The sequence below is a fragment of the Canis aureus genome, chromosome 30, assembly GCF_053574225.1.
Source record: "Canis aureus isolate CA01 chromosome 30, VMU_Caureus_v.1.0, whole genome shotgun sequence".
NCBI classification, from domain to species: Eukaryota; Metazoa; Chordata; class Mammalia; order Carnivora; family Canidae; genus Canis; species Canis aureus.
The window spans coordinates 27602331-27624822 of NC_135640.1; positions in this window are offsets into that span (position 1 = coordinate 27602331).

Below are 22492 nucleotides of genomic sequence, written 5' to 3' on the forward strand. Positions count from 1 at the left end.
GGCTCAGTTGGTTGTGTTTGCCTTTGGCTCAGGTCATGCATGATTGCAGAGTCCTGAGTGGGGCTCTCTGCTGAGCAGAAAGCCTGCTTGTCCCTCTATCCCTCCCCTCCTGCTTATGATCTCTCTCAAATAAATAAATAAATAAATAAATAAATAAAATCTTTAAAAAAGAATGGATGATGATAAAAGAATGGTGCTTGGAAGGGGACACAAGACACTTGTAATGTGCTGATAAAGGTTTAATTTTTGAGGGACACCTGTGTGGTTCAGTGGTTGAGCATCTGCCTTCAGCTTAGAGCATGATCCCAGGGACCTGGAATCAAGTCCCCCATTGGGCTCCCCACGGGGAGACTGCTTCTCCCTCTGCCTATGTCTTTGCCTCTTTCTCTGTGTCTCTCATGAATAAATAAACAAAATCTTAAAGAAAAAAAAGGTCTAATTCTTGAACTAGCAAGGTCAAGGCATTTGTTTCCCTATTATTCATTGAGCTACACCTTTGGTTATTGTCACTCTTGAATATGGAAGTGAGGTAGCCGTAGATGGATGCTGCTCAGATATTTAAGGGAAAACTACACTGTGAGGAGTGTAGTTAGTTGATGACCTTTGGATTCTCCTCCTGCATCATTCAGGGAGTCCATACTTAGCCTGAGCTGCCCCAGCCAGGGACTGAGCACAGTGAGGAACCAGAATCTGGTTATTTCTGCCCCACTGCGGGTTCCATAAATGTGCGGTATTTGCTGTGGGGCTTCCACACATGCAAGACTTGCTCAGAGATGCACTGTAGTCTCAAGCTCTATCTGATTCTCTGTTCTTTCTTCTGTCAAAAGTCTTAGTCCTGCATCGTGATATGAGTTCTCCCTTTTGACTCTTGCTCCCTCTCCCATGGGCCCTTTCAGATGCTTACCTGATAAATCCCTTACATTTCTAATTCCACCTTGGAGTCTGCTTCCTGAAGTCTTGTATTAAGCCCACTGGGAGCAAAAGTGATCAAACAGATACTTATAGGTAACAAGACCTTTATTTTTTTTTTTCCAACAGAATTGCTTCCAACTTGAAAGGAAAAATCCATCTTCTGTGACATGTAAAGGCAAAGGAAATCCCTGGAAGAAGGTGCCCTAAGTCCACAGAATTTGCTAAAATATTACTTTGGGAAAACATCCCCAGGGGCAGTGAACCTGCTTGCTGATGCTAGGAGTCAGATATTTCAAAGGTATCAAAGGAATAATCTGCACTGACACCCTGCAGAGGAGTAATGAAATATGAAGGATAATTAAACCATTAAAGATGAAGTGTGACATTCAGAGGGTATCCAACAAGGACCGTCTCCTGCAATTGGAGAAAAATACAACTGAGGGTCAAGCACCTGTGAATAGGGTTGTAGAATTCCAGATAATACTGATTGCTTAGGCAAGACAGATCTCTCATGCTAAGGCTAGAGCCCAGATTAGAAAACTCTGAGGCTCTGAAATATAGAAGAGGGAGATGCTCCCATGGATTGTGGTTGCAAGGATCTCGGATCCAACAGTGGTCGTCTATAGCAGTAAGCCTTAAATCTACACCTACGTCACATCTACTCACCAGCCCCGTAATCAAGACCTCTCTAAATTCAGCACTAATGGATAATTAACCAGAAATTTTGTGTTAATTCAATCAAAATGTTGAGAGAGAGAATCCATTTGTCTAGTGATGTGGGTAGGAGATGGTGGGGTGGGAACAGGCAGGCAAATAAAAAAATGTCTATTATATTATCTAAAAGTGTACTGGGGGCGTGGTGTAGGCATATTTATGCACATTGGAGAGCAATTTAAGCGTACTTATGGAAAGCCCAGTAGGAGCATAAGCACAAGCATGGTGTCCCGAAAGGATCCAAAACTTGAGTTGGGTCCTAAAAAGGACATACAACTGTAATTGTCAACAAACAGAAAGATAAAAAATTAAGTCTCAAGGAAATTAATAAGCAGTAGTGAAAATTCCAATATGTTTAAGGAAAGGTCGAATCATCTATCACAACAAATATTACATAAGAAAGCTAAAAATGCAGTCTGAGAATACATTGACCTATGAGAGGCCAATCACAAAGCAGAATAGGAGACCCTCATCACTTGAAGCTATTCTGCAATCATGCATATTATGTCAAATATGAAAAAAAAAACACACACACTAGATCTCTTATTTTTCTCTTCCCGATCAGTATAGTAAAAAAGTATGGCATTTATTGTATCCCATTGAAGAAGTATGTACTTTCCTAAAGATATAATTAGGAACAACTTTAAAATGCTGCTGTTTGGATTAAGTGCAAAGATTTGTTCCTTGTTGGCCAAAGGTGAGAACGTATGGTTTAGTTTAAAGAACATAATGATGGGATCCCTGGGTGGTGCAGCGGTTTGGCGCCTGCCTTTGGCCCAGGGCACGATCCTGGAGACCCGGGATCGAATCCCACATCGGGCTCCCAGTGCATGGAGCCTGCTTCTCCCTCTGCCTATGTCTCTGCCCCCCTCTCTCTCTCTGTGTGAGTATCTTAAATTTAAGAAAAAAAAAAAAAAAAAAAACATGATAATGCTGAGAGAGCCTCTGGTATTTTGGCCTCGATGCATGTATTTTGAGTACCTTTACTTTCTGAATTATGATAGGTGATGTACATTTCTGTTTAGATGAAAACAAACCACTGGGTGTCCTTTTTTGTTTCCCTGTTTTCGATTAGCTGTTTTTAGCTTCAGCACTTCTTTTAGTAAAATCCTTGCATGGTTCTCCTGAAGCTGTATTTACATGGCTAATAATATAAAAAGGTAATAAAATACAAATAGTGTGATTATATGGCCTTGTGAAATGTTTGTGACTGTATTATTCTAGCATTGTCAAGGAGAGGAATGTAGAGTTTTCTTTCTTTCTTTCTTTCTTTCTTTTTTTTTTAATAAAATAAAACACAACCAGATGTTTATTTTGTTGAGGATCTTCCTATCTAGCCATGCTGGAAAGCCAGTTTTCTGAAAGGCAAATGAACAAATACTCTGGAACATATTATAAGGCTGGAAAGTTAAGTGAATTTATCTTTATTTTTAGGGCACCAAGTAAACAGTGTTTTAAAAAGGAAGGCCCATAAAACTTTGGATGCATTTATATTTATGCTTGATATATAGTGTACTTGAAGCTGGCTCAGTTAAATATTTGAAGAACAAGTAATTCCACAACTGTATAAAGTTTTCCAGACTATAGAAATGTAGGAGCACTCCCAAAATTGTTTTATAGGTTGATATAGTCTTGATACTCAAACCAGAAAAGGATTATGTGTCATAAAGAAAAACTACAGGTCATCAATCTTACTTGGGAAAAAATAAATATTCTATAGAATAAAAGATAATATTGACATAAAAATCCATCATAAGCAATTGCGTTTTAACCTAGAACTTTAAAGATGGTTTTGTAGACAACTTCTATGCCCATTTAATACCCATTCCTCTCTCCTTGGTGCTAATACAAATTTATTTACTCAGTAATTTCTCCATGAAATTTCTCTTCCATATTTTCCCTTGCGAGGATGCTATTTGACATAGTTATTTGGGATCAACAAGATATTAACAAATCTGCCAGACTATTTGGTCATTAATCATTTTTTCCCTCCCAGTGATTCAGAGGGTTCAAAAACACCCTTTTCCATCTCTGCATCTCCTGAATAATGACATGATGTCTGAGGTTCTAGCAACTACCTTGGGACAACTCAGTAAAAAACATGAGGATAAAATCCAAAAAGCTAAAATGGCAGAAATTCACAGTGAAAATATGAAGAAAGTCTGGACCTATGATAGTATGTTTAAGAATTGAATCAGCCTTATCTATTGGCCATGTCTTAACTTAGGTAAGGACAAAAAAAAAAAATGTTTAAGTTGTTGTTAGTTTTGTTTCCTATTGATTTGCAACTGACTGCTCTCCAAAATGGTTAATTTCTTAATATGAATAAATGTTCTTCACTACATTAAGATAATAGACTCAATGGTTAAAGCCCAGATGCTCAACAGGAGATGTAGAAAAGACATTTAAAAGAAGAACACCGTTTTATATTTAAAAAATCAAAATAGGAATCAAAAGAAACTCTTAAATCTGATAAAGAGCATCAGCTTGAAGCTTGAAGCAAATATCATAATTGGTATCAGATTTTTTGAGGCATTAGCTTTAAACTCATAAACTGAATTTAAATAACATAACACATGCAGCAAGACTAGACTATGCCAAAATTGTAACGTTGACTTGTAAACATAGATGAGTGCTAAATGGGGTATTTAGTATTTTTTTTCCCAAAGTTTTGGCTGAAACCCCAAAGTAGTAAGAATATTTGAGAATCACACCAATATTCTAAAGAGATATGCAACTAACACTAACATGAAGGACTTGCTTATGTATAACTCATTTTCTTTAAGTTCATTAAAAAGCAACCTACCATCTTCCCTCTTTCCATAGAAGAGATGGTCTAGATTATGCACAAATTTAACTATTTGTTTTAAATAGAAACTCTTTCTAGAACTCTTTCTAGAAGGACAAGAGTTGCAATGTGGACAATGTTGCCCACATTCCCGGTGGGTGCTTCTCGTGGCAGGCAGTACCACCCTGCTGCACAACAATGCGGATAATTCCATCAAATTGTTTAGTGCACATTCAATCACATAAACTATAAAACAAATTCACTCTGGAATGAATTCATGTGTTTCTTGCAGGTCAAGCAGATGTCATGATATACAACTGACATCACTTAATGTGATCTAACCAAGAAGAACTAGCTGCCTAAGGGAGGAGAACTAGCTCTTGAGGAAGATTACCTTAAGGCAAGAGCTAAACATGGGTTAGAAAACACCCAGAGAATTAATATTAGGAAATTTCAGTGTGTACATCCTCAAAGAGAAATTTTCAAGGATCCATTAACAAGATCTTGGAAGAGAGGACATATGGATGCTTGCCACATTTGGACACACTGACAATGAAAGTCTGAAAATAATCCGACCTAGATGTGAAGAATTTTGCCCTCTTTCTCTAAACACTCTATTTTTCTCTCAGTTCAGGAGGATCCAGGATATCTAGAGAGGAGAAGTAGACCACACAACAAAACAGATATACAAAACCCAGAGTTTTAGCCCTTCTTCCATGATGAGTTTACTAGCCATGAATTGGACCTCAATAGAAGGGTAAAAAGGCAGCCTGACTTAGACATAAATTTGAGGTTTTTTGGTTAGATTGGAAATTTAAACCCCCAAAGAACTATGATAATTATCCAAAACAAACTTGTGCTTGAAAATGGGTGTGATCCAAAAGCCAGGAGACTCCTGAGTCCTTATTATCCAAACACAGAAAAGAGATCCGATATAACACATAAGAGTTAATGAAGGGAGGAAAAATCAAGCAAATTTGTTTGCATTCCAGTGAGTTCCGAAATGTCAAAATCTGGGACAATTTTAAGAAACTCCAAATACTTTTGGAGACTTGAAACATTTTAACATGTTAATCTGTTTGGTGTGAATAAATAATGTTAGACTCAATTTATAAGCAATGAAGCCAGAATCTAATTTTCCTACAGTCATCATCACGATGAGAGATAAAACAATACATATTTGTGTGATTCCTCGTTTATTTTTATGTCTTCTAAATATTTTTGACAAGCCATCCATTCTGTCTGGTTTCTTATCTCATGTCTTCTATTTGCATTAAAGGATTAAATCTACTTTGGGTTAAGACTTGGTGAATTAAGCCATCCACACTCACCCTGAAATTTATCCACATCATGAGTAAATGTGGGGGACACTTGAGACTTGTAGTAAGCACATGTCAGGGAGTTGGTATTCTCTTTCATATCTCATCTTTTTAGCCCTGTGAGATTAGAGGTTTCAAGTCTTTCAGACCTGCAGACCTCCACTGACCAGATAGAGATGCATTAATGGAATTTCCTTTTTCCTACATGTGCTTGGCTATTCCAGAGGGAGAAAAAAAAATCTCATTTTGTAACAAATGTGGATTTTAGGACCATTATGATTAAATAAGCAAGTTAAGTGGAGCCTCATGATACTCACCAATGACACAGATTATAAGGTTGGAAGCCATGTCTGCAGTTCTCAGAGTAAAGAAGAAAAAGCAAAGAGAGAGAAGAAGACAAGCAAAGAGAAAAGAAGTAGATGGAGGAGAAAGAGATCACAGACTAAGATTCTGATTACTCTAACTAAATGTTTGTGAATGATACAAATGAGTTTGTGCTACAAAATCGTATTTTCTTCTGGTTTTGGAGTGTCATATGTTCAACTGAAAGGATTTGAAAGCACACCAAGATATATTAATCAAGAGTCCAGCCACCTTGATAATAGTTTTTAATTTCTTTATCTTATGGCTAAAATTTACCCAACTAGTTAAATATAGAATCAGAACAAGGGGAATAAGTTACTTTCATTCCTGAAGTTTATTTTGGATTTTTTTTTTTTTTTGAGTTTGCTCTCATTTGGATCCTCTCCACCTCAGTTATTAGTTTTGTGTGAGAGGAGCATGTGGTGCTGGGTGAAAGCTGCAAAGACCTCTCTAGGTGAAGGAAATAAGTATTAACCAAGGGAGGAGAACAAAGCTTACATTTAGTTTAGATTATGACTGTATAACAACAGTCTCACTCATTTACAGTGACTGTTCAAATTTATGAGCTGAAATGTTTACATATTGATATCAGCTCTTCCCTGGTTGGTTGTTATCCTAGAATATTCGCAGGCTTTCCACTTCCAGATACATGTAGATAAACAATTCCTGTCAGGACAACTGGCATCATTCTTTAAATATTCCTTCACTGTCTTTGAAATCAGTTAATGTTTTTTCCTACCTTATTCAATTCAGAACAACCCTATCATGGTCTTTAATCTCCCTTGCTATTCCTCCAACATGATAAACAATGTGAGTGAGACATTATAAAAACTCTTCCAAGAAGATTGTTACATGTAAAACAGGCAAATCGCCAATGAGGGGCAATTGATTTTCTATGTTTATTAACATTTTGTATTGATTTTCAAGGACAAGTTATGTAGTCCTTGGTAATTAACTATGTTTTCTTACTGTTATAAATCATGATTTTTTGAAAGTCCTTGGTTTACCAAAAATAAACAATATTTCTCTTAATACAAATTTTGTTTCACTTTGGAAAAAAGCAAAGATTATAACATTTTCAGTGGTTCAAAAGGACAAGTTGTCCATTGGAATCAACAATCCATCTTTTGTCTCTTTGAATAAATTTATTTCCAATCCCTATGTAACCCTTCATATTTGGAAGTTGTTCACTAGAGCTGTGGATAATGATATCATTCATCTCCTGTCTGATTCAGATTTAATAATTAGTGTGACTTACATCTATTAAAGAGCACTCTACTTCCGTCACCAATTGCTGTTGTAGCTTCAGTATTGTCCTATTTAAAAAAAACAAAAAACAGACTTTAAAATCCTTTTGATCATCTTCTAACAGTGGCCAAATTACTTCATACTTGGCTGTATCTACCACTTAAAAAACAAACTACACATTCAAATTTGTCATCCAATGTTTTATCTGAAAATGTGTATTCCAAATATAGTAGGAGGTGGCTAGTGGATGTAAAAGGCCATCTTACTTGAAAATGGAAGACATCTTTGATTAATCTTATTCAGAAGTCAAGAATAGAGATGTATTAGGCTACCCTCATGATCATTATATTAAGTCAGGAAATTAACTTAAAAAAAAAAAGATTTCTTGTCTGTGAAGAATAAAGAAACAAAAAAGTTGTCTTGTTTTCAACTAGATAAAAGATCAAAATACTCAAGATATGGCCTTCATTTACTTAAAGGTGGAATGCAAAGTATTACATTATATTTTCACATTTCAGTATATATAAAGATGACTGATTTTTTAAAATCAAGCTAATTTTATTTCTTTATATTTATGATCATTTTACCTATAAAATATAAGCTATGCTCTCTCTTGTGTACCAAGCACTACAGTAAAAGATTATTCTTTTCAAAATTATAAGAGTTTACTTATGATATTCGATTAATATAGGATGATTAGATTTTGCTGTTGGTTTTTCAGTTCAAAGGAATATTTTCTCAATCAAAAGTTTTCATGAGGGCAGCCTTGGTGGCTTAGCAGTTTAGCACTGCCTTCAGCCCAGGGGGTGATCTTGGAGACTCGGGATCAAGTCCTATGTCAGGTTCCCTGCATGGAGTTTGCTTCTCCCTCTGCCTATGTCTATGCCTCCCTCCCTCTCTCTCTCTCTCTCTCTGTCTCTCATGAATAAATAAATAAAAATCTTTAAAAAAAAGTTTTCACGATTACTTTTCATAGTTGAATATTGCTATTATATCATCGGTAAGGTTTAGGACTTAATAAATACATAACTCATTTTAGAAAAGTGATGTTATGACTTACTAAAAGGGTCTTATTAAGTAATTTTAATAACATTATACACAAAGAAATATTTGTTTTTTCTAGTCTAATTTATTTGTGATATTCCCCTTGGAATACATATTCTCCTTTCCCCCTATGGAGAAAGTCATGTATTTATCAGCTGCCGTCCTTAGGGCACAAAGTAAAACACAGAACTCCTGCCATTTCCCTAATCTAAGAAAAGTCTGGTCATAAGCCAAGTTATACTGAAGTGCCTGCTAAATTGGGATCTTAGAATGTTTGCCAAATGTGTGACTTGCTTTAACTGTGTATGTTGTTCAGCCAAATGTCAACAATTATCATTTTATTATACTGAAAACTCTGGCTTTAAGCCTCTTCTAGCTATGGAACACATACATGCTATCTAAAAAACTCATTTATGTAGTTATGTGTCAGTGGACATGGTTACTAAAATAACTAAATATCACCCAATCACCAAACAGATCTTTGCACTCATCGTGTTTTATCTTTTAGTAGTATTGGAGGTCAGTGTGAAAAATGTCCCTCTTTGAATGATGTGGAGATAAAGTAGAAAAATGTGCAAAGATTATGATATGTCTGCTATCCCTGTTCTTAAACTTGGGAGTTAAAACACCCAGTGTTCAAGTACCATGGATAAGGTTTTAGAAATACACCACAACATGATGAGCACTGGGTGTTATAGGCAACTGATGAATTCTTGAACACTACATCTGAAACTAATGATGTACTATATATTGGCTTATTGAATCTAAATTTAAAAAGTAAGAAATACACCACAAATCCCAAAGACTTAAATGGAGGACCCAGTGAGAGAACAGAAAAATATGCATATCTCTTTGCCCAAAGAGTAATTCTAATTCTTTCAGGGATGGCCAATCTTTGGTCAAGCACCAGCTTGGAAATGAGAATGACTATGAAGATAAAGCAACCAGCTTGCCAGACAGACCAGCTGACTCAACACTTCAGATTATTGGAGTAACATGTTAAGTACAGTACAACTCCAGCTTAAAATTTGGTGCAAAACATCACTCTGCTTTCTGTGTTTGTAATTAATGAGATTGAGTTTTCACAAAGAGCTACTTTAACATTTTTTTTGTTTTTTGTTTTTGTTTAATTTTTATTTATTTATGATAGTCACACAGAGAGAGAGACAGGCAGAGACATAGGCAGAGGGAGAAGAAGGCTCCATGCACTGGGAGCCCGACGTGGGATTCGATCCCAGGTCTCCAGGATCGCGCCCTGGGCCAAAGGAGGAGCTAAACCGCTGTGCCACCCAGGGATCCCTACTTTAACATTTTAAAGCCGTATTAACTTTCTTAATACAAGGCACTTTTCAGCTTAATTTCAAGTTTGGGGTTCAAGCTGTTTATAAACCTTTTTTGAATGTCAGAAAATTTTGATAGGATAAGCTTGAGTATATTTGGATGGGGAGAGGGTAAGTATTTGGTTAGAAAATATATATATTTTCTGATATATCCTCATTGGATCCATCCATCCGAAGGCTAAGAACACTGTTTTGTTCCATTCTGTTCTGGTATCTGGCTGCTTTCTGTCATTGTACTCTTCCTTCATTGCCCATCCTATTCCAGTTAATTATGCGCTAGGCACATATTCCAAATAGCCGAGATAAAAAAAAAAAAGTTCCATTTTAATTGGTTTTGGCCTATGATGTAATTTAATAGTGATCTGGGTAAATCCCAAAACACTATTTTTAACAGAGCAACACCCTAATAAATAAACTTCCATGAAGCTTTGTTAAATAGGTCTACAACAGTATGTTATTTGTTTGTAGAAACTTTTTCGATTTTACATTACACGGATGTGAGAAAATTGCTATTCTAACAATTATAAGTTCAAAAGTCTCCAGCCTCAGAGCAAAACCAGATGTAATTCATAGGTAAGTTTTTTTAAGGCCCCTTACAAATGACTTGTCTTCCCTTTTTCCTCCACCCCAATTTCACTCCATGGGTTCATTGTGGTGTAAGCAATTTGAATGTTGTAGATATTTTGTAAGTAAAATATCCATGGGAGAAAGATGTAATAAGTATTATTTGTATGGGTAGTTAAATATATTACTAACAATATAATGTTTAAAATTATCATTACTCATTTATCACTTTATTATTGCTTTTGCTCTTCCTAACCTAGAGATTGGGGAAAAAATAAAAATATATTTTCAAAAGATTTTAGAAGTCCAGTTCATGTTTAATACAGTTGCTAAAATTTTCTACTAAGCTTCACATTATTATGGAGGTTTTCATAATACCTACTTTCTTAAAAAAATAATTAAAATACTAGTAATTTGGACTTAAATAGTTTTAGCTTTTTGTTTTTGTATAATTTTAGATTTTTCAGAAGAATTATAAAACCAGTACAAGGAAGTCTACTAAAGCCTTCACTCAACTTCACTTAATAACATCTTACACAATCATACAATTGTTAAAGCAAAGAACATGATTATTATACATTTATGTGAATTAATACATTTATTAAATGTGTTAAAATATTTGAATTTCACCAGTTTTCCACCAGTTCCCTCTCTTGTTCCTGGTTTCCATCTAGGATTCCACATTGTATTTATTTGTCATGTCTTCTATGTTTTTTTAATCCATGACCCCGTCCCTCAGTCTCTTCTTGTATTTCATGACCTTGGCCTTTTTGATTAGTCCTGGCCAGTTATTTTATAAAATGTCTGTCAATTTGCATCTGGCTGATATTTCCTCACAATTGTACTGAAGTTATAAATTACTGGGAAGGGTGGTTTCTAAGGGAGGCAAGACAGCAGAGGAGTAGAAGACCTCATTTCATCTGGTCCCTTAAATTTTGATAGATAACTATCAAATCATTCTGAACATCTATGAATTCAACCTGAGATGTTGCTGGAATTCTACAAATAGAAAAGCGATCACTTTTTGCAAGGTAGGAGGTGCAGAGAAGTGAATCTAAAGGGATAGATTAAGAAGATAAATGGCAAGGCAAGGGACCCTCCAAAAGCTGGCTATCAGAAAGTAATATAGCCCCAGAGCACAAAATTGACATGTTAGAAATCTGCTCCAGTCAGAGACGTCTCCACTTGAAAGGTGCTCAGGTGGTGAAGCAGCGCACAATCTTCAGTAAGACAGTGTGATCTCAGGATCCCTGGGGTCACAGAAAGAACAGAGGTGTCTTAGCTGACAGACTTCCCAAGCATTGGAACAAGGAAACTGGATGTGGTCAGCAAGCCCAGGAGGCAGCTTTCAGCTCAGTTCACATAAAACATGAACCACGGCCTGACTGGGTGACCCATCTCAGTGTGGGCCCTGCCAAGGCTAGGAATGCAGGGACCCTATGCCTTCTCCTGAAGGATCTGTGTGGGTGGGCACTGTAAGAGTCTGCAGAGTTTGGCCCACACAAAAGTGAAGACCACTTATCTCTGAGGGTTTATTGAAGAGAGGGGACCTCAATCTTTCAGCTCCAAGGCTGGAGATATGGGTGCGGCCATTTGTATTTTCATCTTCTAAAGAGGCACGGAAAACCTTCAGGAAACACGAGCCATGCAGAGCAACCAGAAACAGCTTATACTAAGCCCAGGCCCCTAACAAGGGGTAGTACAACACTGCCCAGGCAAAGGCACCTGAGAATCAGCACCACAGGCCCCACTCCTGGATGTCAAGCTGGAACAACGTGAATAACAAGTTAACAGACTACATAGGGCCGCAAAACTCCAGTGCTGAGGGAATATAGTTTATAAAATTTGAGATTTTTTTTTCTCAAAAGATTTATTTATCTTTCAGTTAAAATTTTTCTATTTTTTTCATTTTCAGCTAGTTTTTTTATTTAATCAACTCTTTGTTTTTAAGTCTTTTTTTAACTTTTATTTTTTATGTTTACATTTTATAGATATAGTCATCATGTTTTTTTACATTTTTAAATTTAAATTCAATTTGCCAACATATAGTATAACACCCAGTGCTCATTCCATATCATTGCCTCCTCCGTGCCTGTCACCCAGTTACCCCATCCCCCCACCTCCCCTTCTGCAACCTTTTGTTTGTTTCCCAGAGTTAGGAGTCTCTCATGGTTTGTCTCCCTCTTTAATTTTTCCCACTCAGTTCCCCTCCTTTCCTTTATAATCCCTTTCACTATTTCTTATATTCCACATATGGGTGAAACCATATGATGATTGTCCTTCTCCAAACTGACTTATTTCACTCAGCATAATACCCTCCAGTTCCATCCATGTTTAAGTAAATGATAGGTTTTCATCTCTTCTGATGGCTGAGTAATATTCCATTGTATATTCATCATTTTTTAAATCCTTTCACTGTATCAAATTTTATACATATAGAAGTTTTGCTTTCTTTACAATTTTGGGATTTAGTATCTTCTAACACACGGACCAAAATGCACCTAACACCAAGTGGATCACCCTGTTTCTTCCACCCTGTGGGATTATATTCTCTCTTCCCACCTCCACCTTTTTTTCTCTCTCTTTTTTTTTCTTTTTTGGCTTCTGACCTCTTTGGAATTGTCTAGTGTGTAATTCACTTGGGTCGTGGTTGATATTTTTTATTTTGTTCATCCATTCTTCTCTGTGCAAAATGACTAGAAGGAGAAATTCAGAACAAAAGAAAGAACCAAAAATAATATTCCCTGCCACAGATCTAATCAATATGGATATAAGTAAAATGTCAGAGATGGAATTCAGGATAACAATTATAAAGTCATTACTGGAACTTGAAAAAAGCATAAAAGACACTAGAGAATAGCTTACTGCAGAAATGAAATCTAATCAGGCTGAAATTGAAAATGCTCTAACTAAGATGCAGTCTAAATTGGATACTCTAACAGCTAGGGTAAATGAGGCAGAAGAAAGAGTAAGTGATATAGAAGACAAGTTGATGGAAAGGAAGGAAGCTGAGGAAAAGGGAGAAAAACAACTAATAGACCATGAGGGGAAGCTTTGAGAAATCAGTGATGCCATAAAATGAAACAATATTAGAATTATTTGGGTCCCTGGAGGAGAAGAAAGAGAGGGGAAGAAGATATATTTAATAAAATCATAGCCGAGAACTTCCCTAATCTGGAGATGAAACAGGCATTCAAGTCCAAGAGGTAGAGAGGACTCCCTCCCAAAATCAATAAAAATAGATTTACACCCCAACATATAATAGTGAAGCTGGCATATTTCAAAAATAAAGAGAAAATCCTGAAAGCAGCTGAAGACAAGAGATTCTTAACTTACAATGGTAGAGACATTAGGCTTGTAACAGACATATCCACAGAGACCTGGCAGGACAGAAAGGGCTGGCATGATATATTCAGGGTACTAAATGAGAAAAACATGCAGCCAAGAATACTTTATCCAGCAAGATTGTCATTCAGAATAGAAGGAGAGATAAAGAGCTTTCAGGACAGATGGAAACTAAAAGAATATTTGACCACTAAACCAGCTCTGTAAGAAATATTAAGGAGGATCCTGTAAGCAAAGAGAACCCAAAACTAACATCAACCATAAAGAAACAGAGACAATCTACATAAACAGGGACTTTACAAGTAATACAATGGCACCAAATTCATTTATTTCAATAGTTACTCTGAATGTAAATGGGCTAAATGCTCTAATCAAAAGACACAGGGTGTCAGATTGGAAAAAAAAGCAAGACCCATCCATATGTTGTCTACAAGAGACTCATTTTAGACCAAAACATACCTCCAGATTAAAAGTAAAGGGGTGAAGAACCATTATCATGTTAATAAATCTCAGAAGAAAACTGGGGCAATCCTCTTATCAGACAAATTAGGTTTTAAACAAAAGACTGTAATAAGAGATGAAGAGGGACACTATTTCATGCTTAAAGGCTGTTTCCAACAAGAAGATCTAACAATTATACTTATGCTCCTAACTTGGGAGCAGCCTATTCTACAAACCAATTGATAATCAAATTAATTGATAACAACACAATAATAGTAGGGGACTTTACACCCCACTCACAGCAATGGACAGATCATAAGCAGAAAATCAAAAAGGAAACAAAGGCCTTGAATGAAACACTGGGCCACATGAACATCACGGATATATACAGAGCATTCCATCCCAAAGCAACAGAATACACATTCTTCTCAAGTACATGTGGAACGTTCTCCAGAAGAGCTCACATACTGGGTCATAAATTAGGTCTCAAATGATACCAAAAGATTGGGATTATTCCATGCATATTTTCAGAGTACAATGCTTTGAGACTTGAACTCAATCATATGAGGAAATTTGGAAGGAACTTAAATTCTTGGAGCTTAAAGACCACCTTAGTAAAGGATGGATGAGTCAACCAGAAAGTTAAAGAAGAATTTAAAAAATTAGAGGTTGGGTGTCTGCCTTCAGCTCAGGGCGTGGTCCAGAGTACTGGGATCTAGCCCCACATTGGGCTCCTTGCAGGGAGCCTGCTTCTCCCTCTTCCTATGTCTCTGCCTCTCTCTGTGTCTCTCATAAATAAATAAATTAAATAATTTTTAAAAAATTCATGGAAATGAATGAAAATGAAAATAAAACTGTTGAAAACTTTTGGGATACAGCAAAGGCTGTACTAAGAGGGAAGTACATTGCAATATAAGCTTTTTGCAAAAAAAAAAAAAAAAAAAAGAAAGAAAGAAAAAAAGAAAAAAGAAAAATCTCAAATATACAAAATAACCTTACACCTAAAGGAGCTGGAGAAATAAAAGCAAATAAAGCCTAAACCAAACAGGTGAAGAGAAAAAATATAAAGATTAGAGCAGAAATAAATGAAATTAAAACTAGAACAACAGTAGAACAGATCAACAAAACCAGAAGCTGGTTCTTTGAAACAATTAGTAAGATCAATAAACCCCTAGCCGACTTAGAGAAAAGATTCAAATTAATAAAATCATGAATGAAAGAGGAGAGATCGTGACCAACACCAACGAAATACAAACAATTTTAAGAACATATTATGTGCAACTACATGCCAACAAATTAGGTAACCTGGAAGAAATGGGTGCATTCCTAGGAATATAAACCATCAAAACTGAAAAGAAAGAAATAGAAGATCTGAAAAGACCCATATCAGCAAGGAAATTGAAGCAGTAATTGAAAACCTCCCAAAAAACAACAGTCCAGAGCCAGATGGCTTCCCGGGGAATTCTACCAAACATTTAAAGAAGAAATAATACCTACCCTTCTGAAGCTGTTTCAAGAAATAGAAAGGGAAGGAAAACTTCCAAACTAGTTCTGTAAGACCACCATTACCTTGATCTCAAAACCAGACAAAGACCCCATCAAAAAAAGAATAACAGACCAATATTCCTAATGAACATGGATGCCGAAATACTCACCAAGGTACTAGCCAATAGGATCCAACAGAACATTAAAAGGATAATTCACCATCACCAAATGGGATTTATTCCTGGGCTGCAAGAATGATTCAACATTGGCAAATCAATCAACATGATACATCACATTAGAAGAAGAAAGAACAAGAACCATATGATCCTCTCAATCGATGCAGAGAAAGCATTTGACAAAATACAGCATCCTTTCTTGATTAAAACTTTCCACAGTGTAGAGGGAGAGGGAACATACCTCAATATCATAAAAGCCACCTGTGAAAAGCCTGCCATGAATATCATTCTCAATAGGGAAAAACTGAGAGCTTTTCCCCCAAGGTTAGGAATATGACAGGTAAGCCCACTCTCACCACTACTGTTCAACGTAGTACTAGAAGTCCTAGCCTTAGCAGTCAGACAACAACAATAAAAGGCATTCAAATTGGCAAAGAAGAAGTGAAAATCACACTCTTCACAGATGATGTGATACATTATGTGGAAAACCCAAAAGACTCTACCCCAAAATTGCTAGAACTCATACAGAAAATCAGCAATGTGGCAGGAGGTAAAATCAATGAACAAAAATCAGTTGTATACCTATACACATATTGACATAGAAGAATGAGAAATTAAGGTATTGATCCCATTTACAATTGCACTAAAAACCATAAGATACCTAGAAATAAACCTAACCAAAGAGGTAAAGGATCTGCACTCTAAAAATTACTGAACACTTATGAAATAAATTGAGGAAGATACAAAGAAATGGAAAAGCATCCCATGCTTATGGATTGTAAAAATAAAATTCATTAAAATGTCTCTGCTACCCAGAGCAATCTACCCATTCAATGTAACCCCTATCAAAATACCTTTGACATTTTTCACAGAGCTGGAACAAATAATCCTAAAATTTATATGGAACCAGAAAAGATTTCTAATAGAGGAATGTTAAAAAGAGAAAATCAAAGCTGGTGGCATCATAATGACAGACTTCAAGCTGTATTACAAAGCTGCAATCATCAAGGCAGTATGATACTGGCACAAAAAGAGACACATATATCAATGGAACAGAATAGAGAAGCCGGAAATAAACCCTCAACTCTATGATCAACTAATCTCCAACAAAGCAGGAAAGAATATCCAATGGAAATAAGACAGTCTCTTCAATAAATGGTGCTGTGAAAATTGGACAGCCATATGTGGAAGAATGAAACTGGACCATTTTCTCACAGCATACACAGAGATAAACTGAAAATGGATGAAAGGCTTAAATGTGATATAGGAATCCATCAAAATCCTAGAGGAGACACAGGCAGCAATCTCTTCAATGTCAGCCACAGCAACTTCTTGCTAGACCCATCACCAAAGGCAAAGGAAACAAAAGCAAAAATGAACTATTGGGACTTCATGGATAAAAACTTCTGCACAGCAAAGTAAACAGCCAACAAAACTAAAAGACAACCTGTGGAATGGGAGAAGATATTTGCAAATGACAGGTAAAGGGCTCGTATCCACAATCTATAAAGAACTTAACAAACTCAACACCCAAAAAACAAATATCCAGTCAAGAAACGGGCAGAAGATGTGAATAGACATTCTCCAAAGAAAACATACAAATGGCCAACAGATGCATGTAAAAATGCTTCCCATCACTTGGCATCAGGGAAATACAAATCGAAACCACAATGTGATACTATCTTTACACAAGTCAAATGGTAAAATTAACAAGACAGGAAACAACCAGTGATGAGGATGCAGAGAAAGGGGAACACTTACTCTGTTGGTGGGAATGCAAGCTGGTACAGCCACTCTGGAAAATGATATGGAGGTTCCTCAAGAAGTTAAAAATAGAGCTACCCTATGACCCAGCAATTACACTGCTAGGTATTTACTCCAAAGATAGAAATGTAGTGAAGGGGCGTCTGCATCCCAATATTTACAGCAGCAATATCCTCATTAGCCAGACTGTGGGAAAAGCCAAGATGTCCATTGACAAATGAATGGATAAAGAAGATGTGTATTTGTATATATATATATATATATATATATATATATATATATATATATATAATGGAATATTACTCAGCCATTAGAAAGGATGAATATCTACCATTTATGTTGACTGGACTGGAGTCAGTCAACTGGATAGACTGGATAGAACTGGAGGGTATTATGCTGAGTGAAGTAAGTCAATCAGAGAAAGACAATTATGACATGGTTTCATTCATATGTGGAATATAGGAAATAGCACAGAGTATCATAAGGTAAGGGAAGAAAAACTGAATGGGAAGTCATCAGAAGGGAGAAAAACCATGAGAATTTCTTAACTATAGGAAACAAAATGAAAGTTGTTACAGGTGGGGGGGGTGATTTGGTGATGGTCATTAGGGCGAGCACGTGATATGATGAGCACTGATGTTATATGCAACTGATAAATTATTGAACGTTACGTCTGAAACTAATGATGTATATATTTTGGTGATTTGAATTTAAATTTAAATTAATTAGTTATTAATTACTGGGAAGGTAGCAGTGGAGACAATATGCCCTTGTTTCTGCATCATATCAGTGGTCACATACTGTTGATGTTCAACATACTCCTATCGTTTCTTGATTGTTTATTTCTTTTTTTTAATTTTTATTTATTTATGATAGTCACAGAGAGAGAGAGAGAGAGAGGCAGAGACATAGGCAGAGGGAGAAGCAGGCTCCATGCACTGGGAGCCCGACGTGGGATTCGATTCCGGGTCTCCAGGATCGCGCCTTGGGCCAAAGGCAGGCACCAAACCGCTGCGCCACCCAGGGATCCCCTTGTTTATTTCTTTACTTTGAGTACAACCTTAACTTCTAGCACACAAAATACTCCACACTCATCATATACTATCACTGTCCCAGTCCAAAAATCATGCATGTCTCCAAGAAGTTCTGATTTCCTTTTTTTAAAAATTGTTATTTAAATTCCAGTTAACATACAATATGATACTACTTTTTGGTGTACAATTTAGTGATTCAACACTTCCATGCAACACCTACTGCTCATCACCAGTGTCCTCGTTAACCCCCATCACATATTTCACCCATACCCCCACCCATCTGCCCTCTGGTAACCTTTAGTTTGCTCTTTATAGTTAATATCCCTTTCTTTTATTAGAAAAGAAAAGAAAGGGATATTTTCTGTGAAAACTGAGTGCTAAGTATATCCATTACTAGGGAGTGCCACTGCTCTAGTGGCTCTCAGTGGATGGAGACAGGAAATATGTGTAAGTATATTAATACTTGCATTCATATCTATCTATCTATCTATCTATCTATCTATCTATCTATCTATCTATCTATCATCTATCTATCATTTGTCTATCATCATCACACACACACATAATTCATTGCAGCATCACAGGATTCATTAAAACCCCCTTTTTTATTTTTTATAATTTCTTGAGAAACCTGGCTCTCATTGTTGCATTGCATTTATTTATTTTTTTCAACCATAGTTCGCAAACAAAATAATTTAGGAATTTTTAATGCATGTTGCACTAGAACACAGTATATGTGTGTAGTTCACTTTTTTTTTTTTTCTGGCGTGCTATATTCAGTCAAAATATTGTGTTCCAAAGTTGTCATAAGTTGCTTCTCTCTTTCCCATCTCCTTGGTGTAGTCATGTAATTCACTTGTAACATATTCAATTATTTGTCAAAATTACATTCCATGTCTTCACCATGGCTGATTGCTACGTTTTTAACATTTACATGTAGTAGTAATTACTCTTTGTATAGTCTTATTCTGTTGACAAATGCATATAGCCATATATCCAACACTATTTTCATCCAGAAGAGTTCCATCACGTCAAAATATTCTCCTGGTCCTTTATTTTCATTAACTCTGCCCCATATTTCTCTAATCTGTGCCTCTATTGGTCTTTTTTTGTCCCTATACTTTATCTTCTCCACAGTATTATGTGATTGGAATCATGAATCATGAAATATATAGCTTTTTAGTTCTGTTTTTTTTTCCTTAGGAAAATACATTTAAGATTCATCTATATTTAGCCTGAATCAAAGTTTATGTTTATTGTAACAATTATTTCCTTTGCCAAAGTTTTGTTTAAAAGAGAATTCAAATTGCAATAAATTGGACTTCATATCACTGTGAAGTAAAAAAGTTCCCAGTATAGTCTAAATTTTTAAATGTGTGGCATTCATTTTGTTTTAAATAAATACAAAGAGAAGTTTCTTTGTTTCCATTTCATTTTCTGTCTCAGTTGTTGCTAGCTGAGGGAAAGTTAATAATTATTAGGTAAATCGACATTTAGTAAATGGTATTTAGGAATGTGTGGAACTGAGTTTGGGGACAATTATTTACTGATATTTTCCTTAGTAACATTAAAATAATCTCCAAGAACCCTACAGAAATATGTATATACTTAGAAAAATTTAAGAGTATCACTGAGGTGTTTGGATGGCTCATTTGGTTAGGAATCCAACTCTTGATCTTGACTCAGGTCCCAATCTCAGTGTTGTGAGATTGAGCCCCATATCAGGCTCTGCTGAGTGTGGAGCCTACTTCGGATTCTCTCTCTTTCTACCTCTGGCCCTCCTCACCCCTGCCCACCCCACCACAAAAAGGTATCACTGATTATAGAAATAAAAAGTGGACATCTACGGAAGGTCTTGGATCAAGCATAATAGTCTATCATCAATAACCAAAGACTGGATTCAAACTCTTATTTCTAATGCTTGCCACCCATGTGATCTTGTAGCTCAGCTTTCTCATTTGCAAGACTGGATAGCAATAATATCTACATCACAAGGATTATTTCAAATAATAAATAAGATAGATATTTCAAAGTGCTTAGCACTGTACTTAGCACCTGGTAAGTGTGTAATGGATGTTAAAAATATGTACATACTTATTTATCTCCCCCCAAAATTCCCTCCTCTGAAATGTGTTTCCCATCTGAATAACCAGAACTAGGTAATAAATTCAGATTATCTACTGAAGGGGAAGGAGAGAACCTTGTTGGATGCCATCCCCTATTACATGATGACCAAAGAAGACTCTCTAGACAATGATTCATGTAGAATGTTCCTATTTTACCTGAAATTCCAAAGAGAGGGGTCATAAGAGAAATTTCAAGTATTTGTGTTTATGTTTATAAATGATTGGTTCATTAAGTAGTAATGGATAAGTTTATAGAAATAAATAGAAGATAGAGCAAAGACAAATCCATTTATATTATAATTTGAACTTATTTTTATTATTGACAATCACATTTGATCTTTTGTGGGTTGTATAAGCTAAAGAGAAGGATAATCATGGGAAGATGGGAGCTTATGTTGGAAAGGTAGTAAGAGACTAAATAATAAAACTTACAATAAATGTCAAACTTTAACCTAAAAACTTTGGATAAGTATGTGCAAGTGTCAAGCCAAGGAATAAAATGATCATAATTTTAGAAACATCATTTTGAAAATAATGTAGAGGGTGGACTAGTCACAGGATATGGGAACAGATAAGACCAAGCAGCCAGCTGAAAGGTCATCTCAGTGTTTCAGGAGACTAGCAATGAGTGTCTTAAGCCAGAGACTATTTATAAGGCTGCAATGAGCTGAGGAGAGCGAGAGAAGTATGACTTGGAGATATAGATAGGAGGTGAGGATTAAAACCATGAATTTAGGGAAACATGGACATCTCTGGTATGGGTTTATGGGTAAATGGATGTCTCACATATGCAAGTGCTGATAAATGAAAAGGCAAATGCAAAAAAAAAATAAATGCAGCACATTTTATTTGGAATATTCTGAATTTCACAGAGATATTTGGTGAGCATTTGAATATTAGGTCAAGGGCTAAACACTGAGGTATGAGATAGAAATTGAAAGCTGACATTCATTAATATATACATAGAATATGGAGCAAAACATTTGGATGAGTTTACTTAGTGAACATCATAGAGAGGAAAGGACACTACAGATGAGGGTGTATATAAGGAACACAGAAAGGCAAGGAGCAGAAAATAAGGGCCAGGTGGGATGGAAGAAAACAAGACAGTAGTAAGGGCAGCCTGGAAAAGAGGAAAGGGGCTTCAGGAAGAAGGAAAGGCTGACCTTTGTAAAACACAGAGAATTTCGGTCAGAAAGAACTGAACAATATTCACTGTGTTGACACTATGAAGTCACTGAAGGATTTATGAAGAGCATTTGTATTGACCTGTGGCTGATGTTATGGACTGAATTGTGCCCCCTGACATTTATATGTTGAAATTCTAATCTCCGGTACCTCAAAATGTGACTGTATTTGGACAAAGGGCATTAAAAAAGTAATTAAAATAAAATGAGGTGTGGAAGGTGGGCCCTAATCCTATCAGACTGGTGTCCATATAAGAAGGGGACATTTGAACACACAGAGAGACCTTATGAGGGTGGCAGATGAAAATCCATGCAAGGATATAGCAAGAAAGCAGTCTTTTAAAGCCAAGAAGGGGCCTCAGAAGAAACCAAACATGCCAAGCCTGATGTCGGACTTCTAGCCTAAAAACCGTGAGAAAATAAATTCGTGTCATTTACACCACCAAATCTGTGGTCCTTTTTTTACGACAACCCTAGAAACTAATACAGATGGAAAGAAAAGTCATTTTACCAAATGTGAGGACCAAATTGGAGGGTAGGAAGGGGAAACAATGAATGTGAATGTCTCTTATAAGCCTTTTAAAGGGATATACTAGGGGACAGAATTGTGCAATAAGAAAAAGCTTTAGGGTTAGTTGAGTT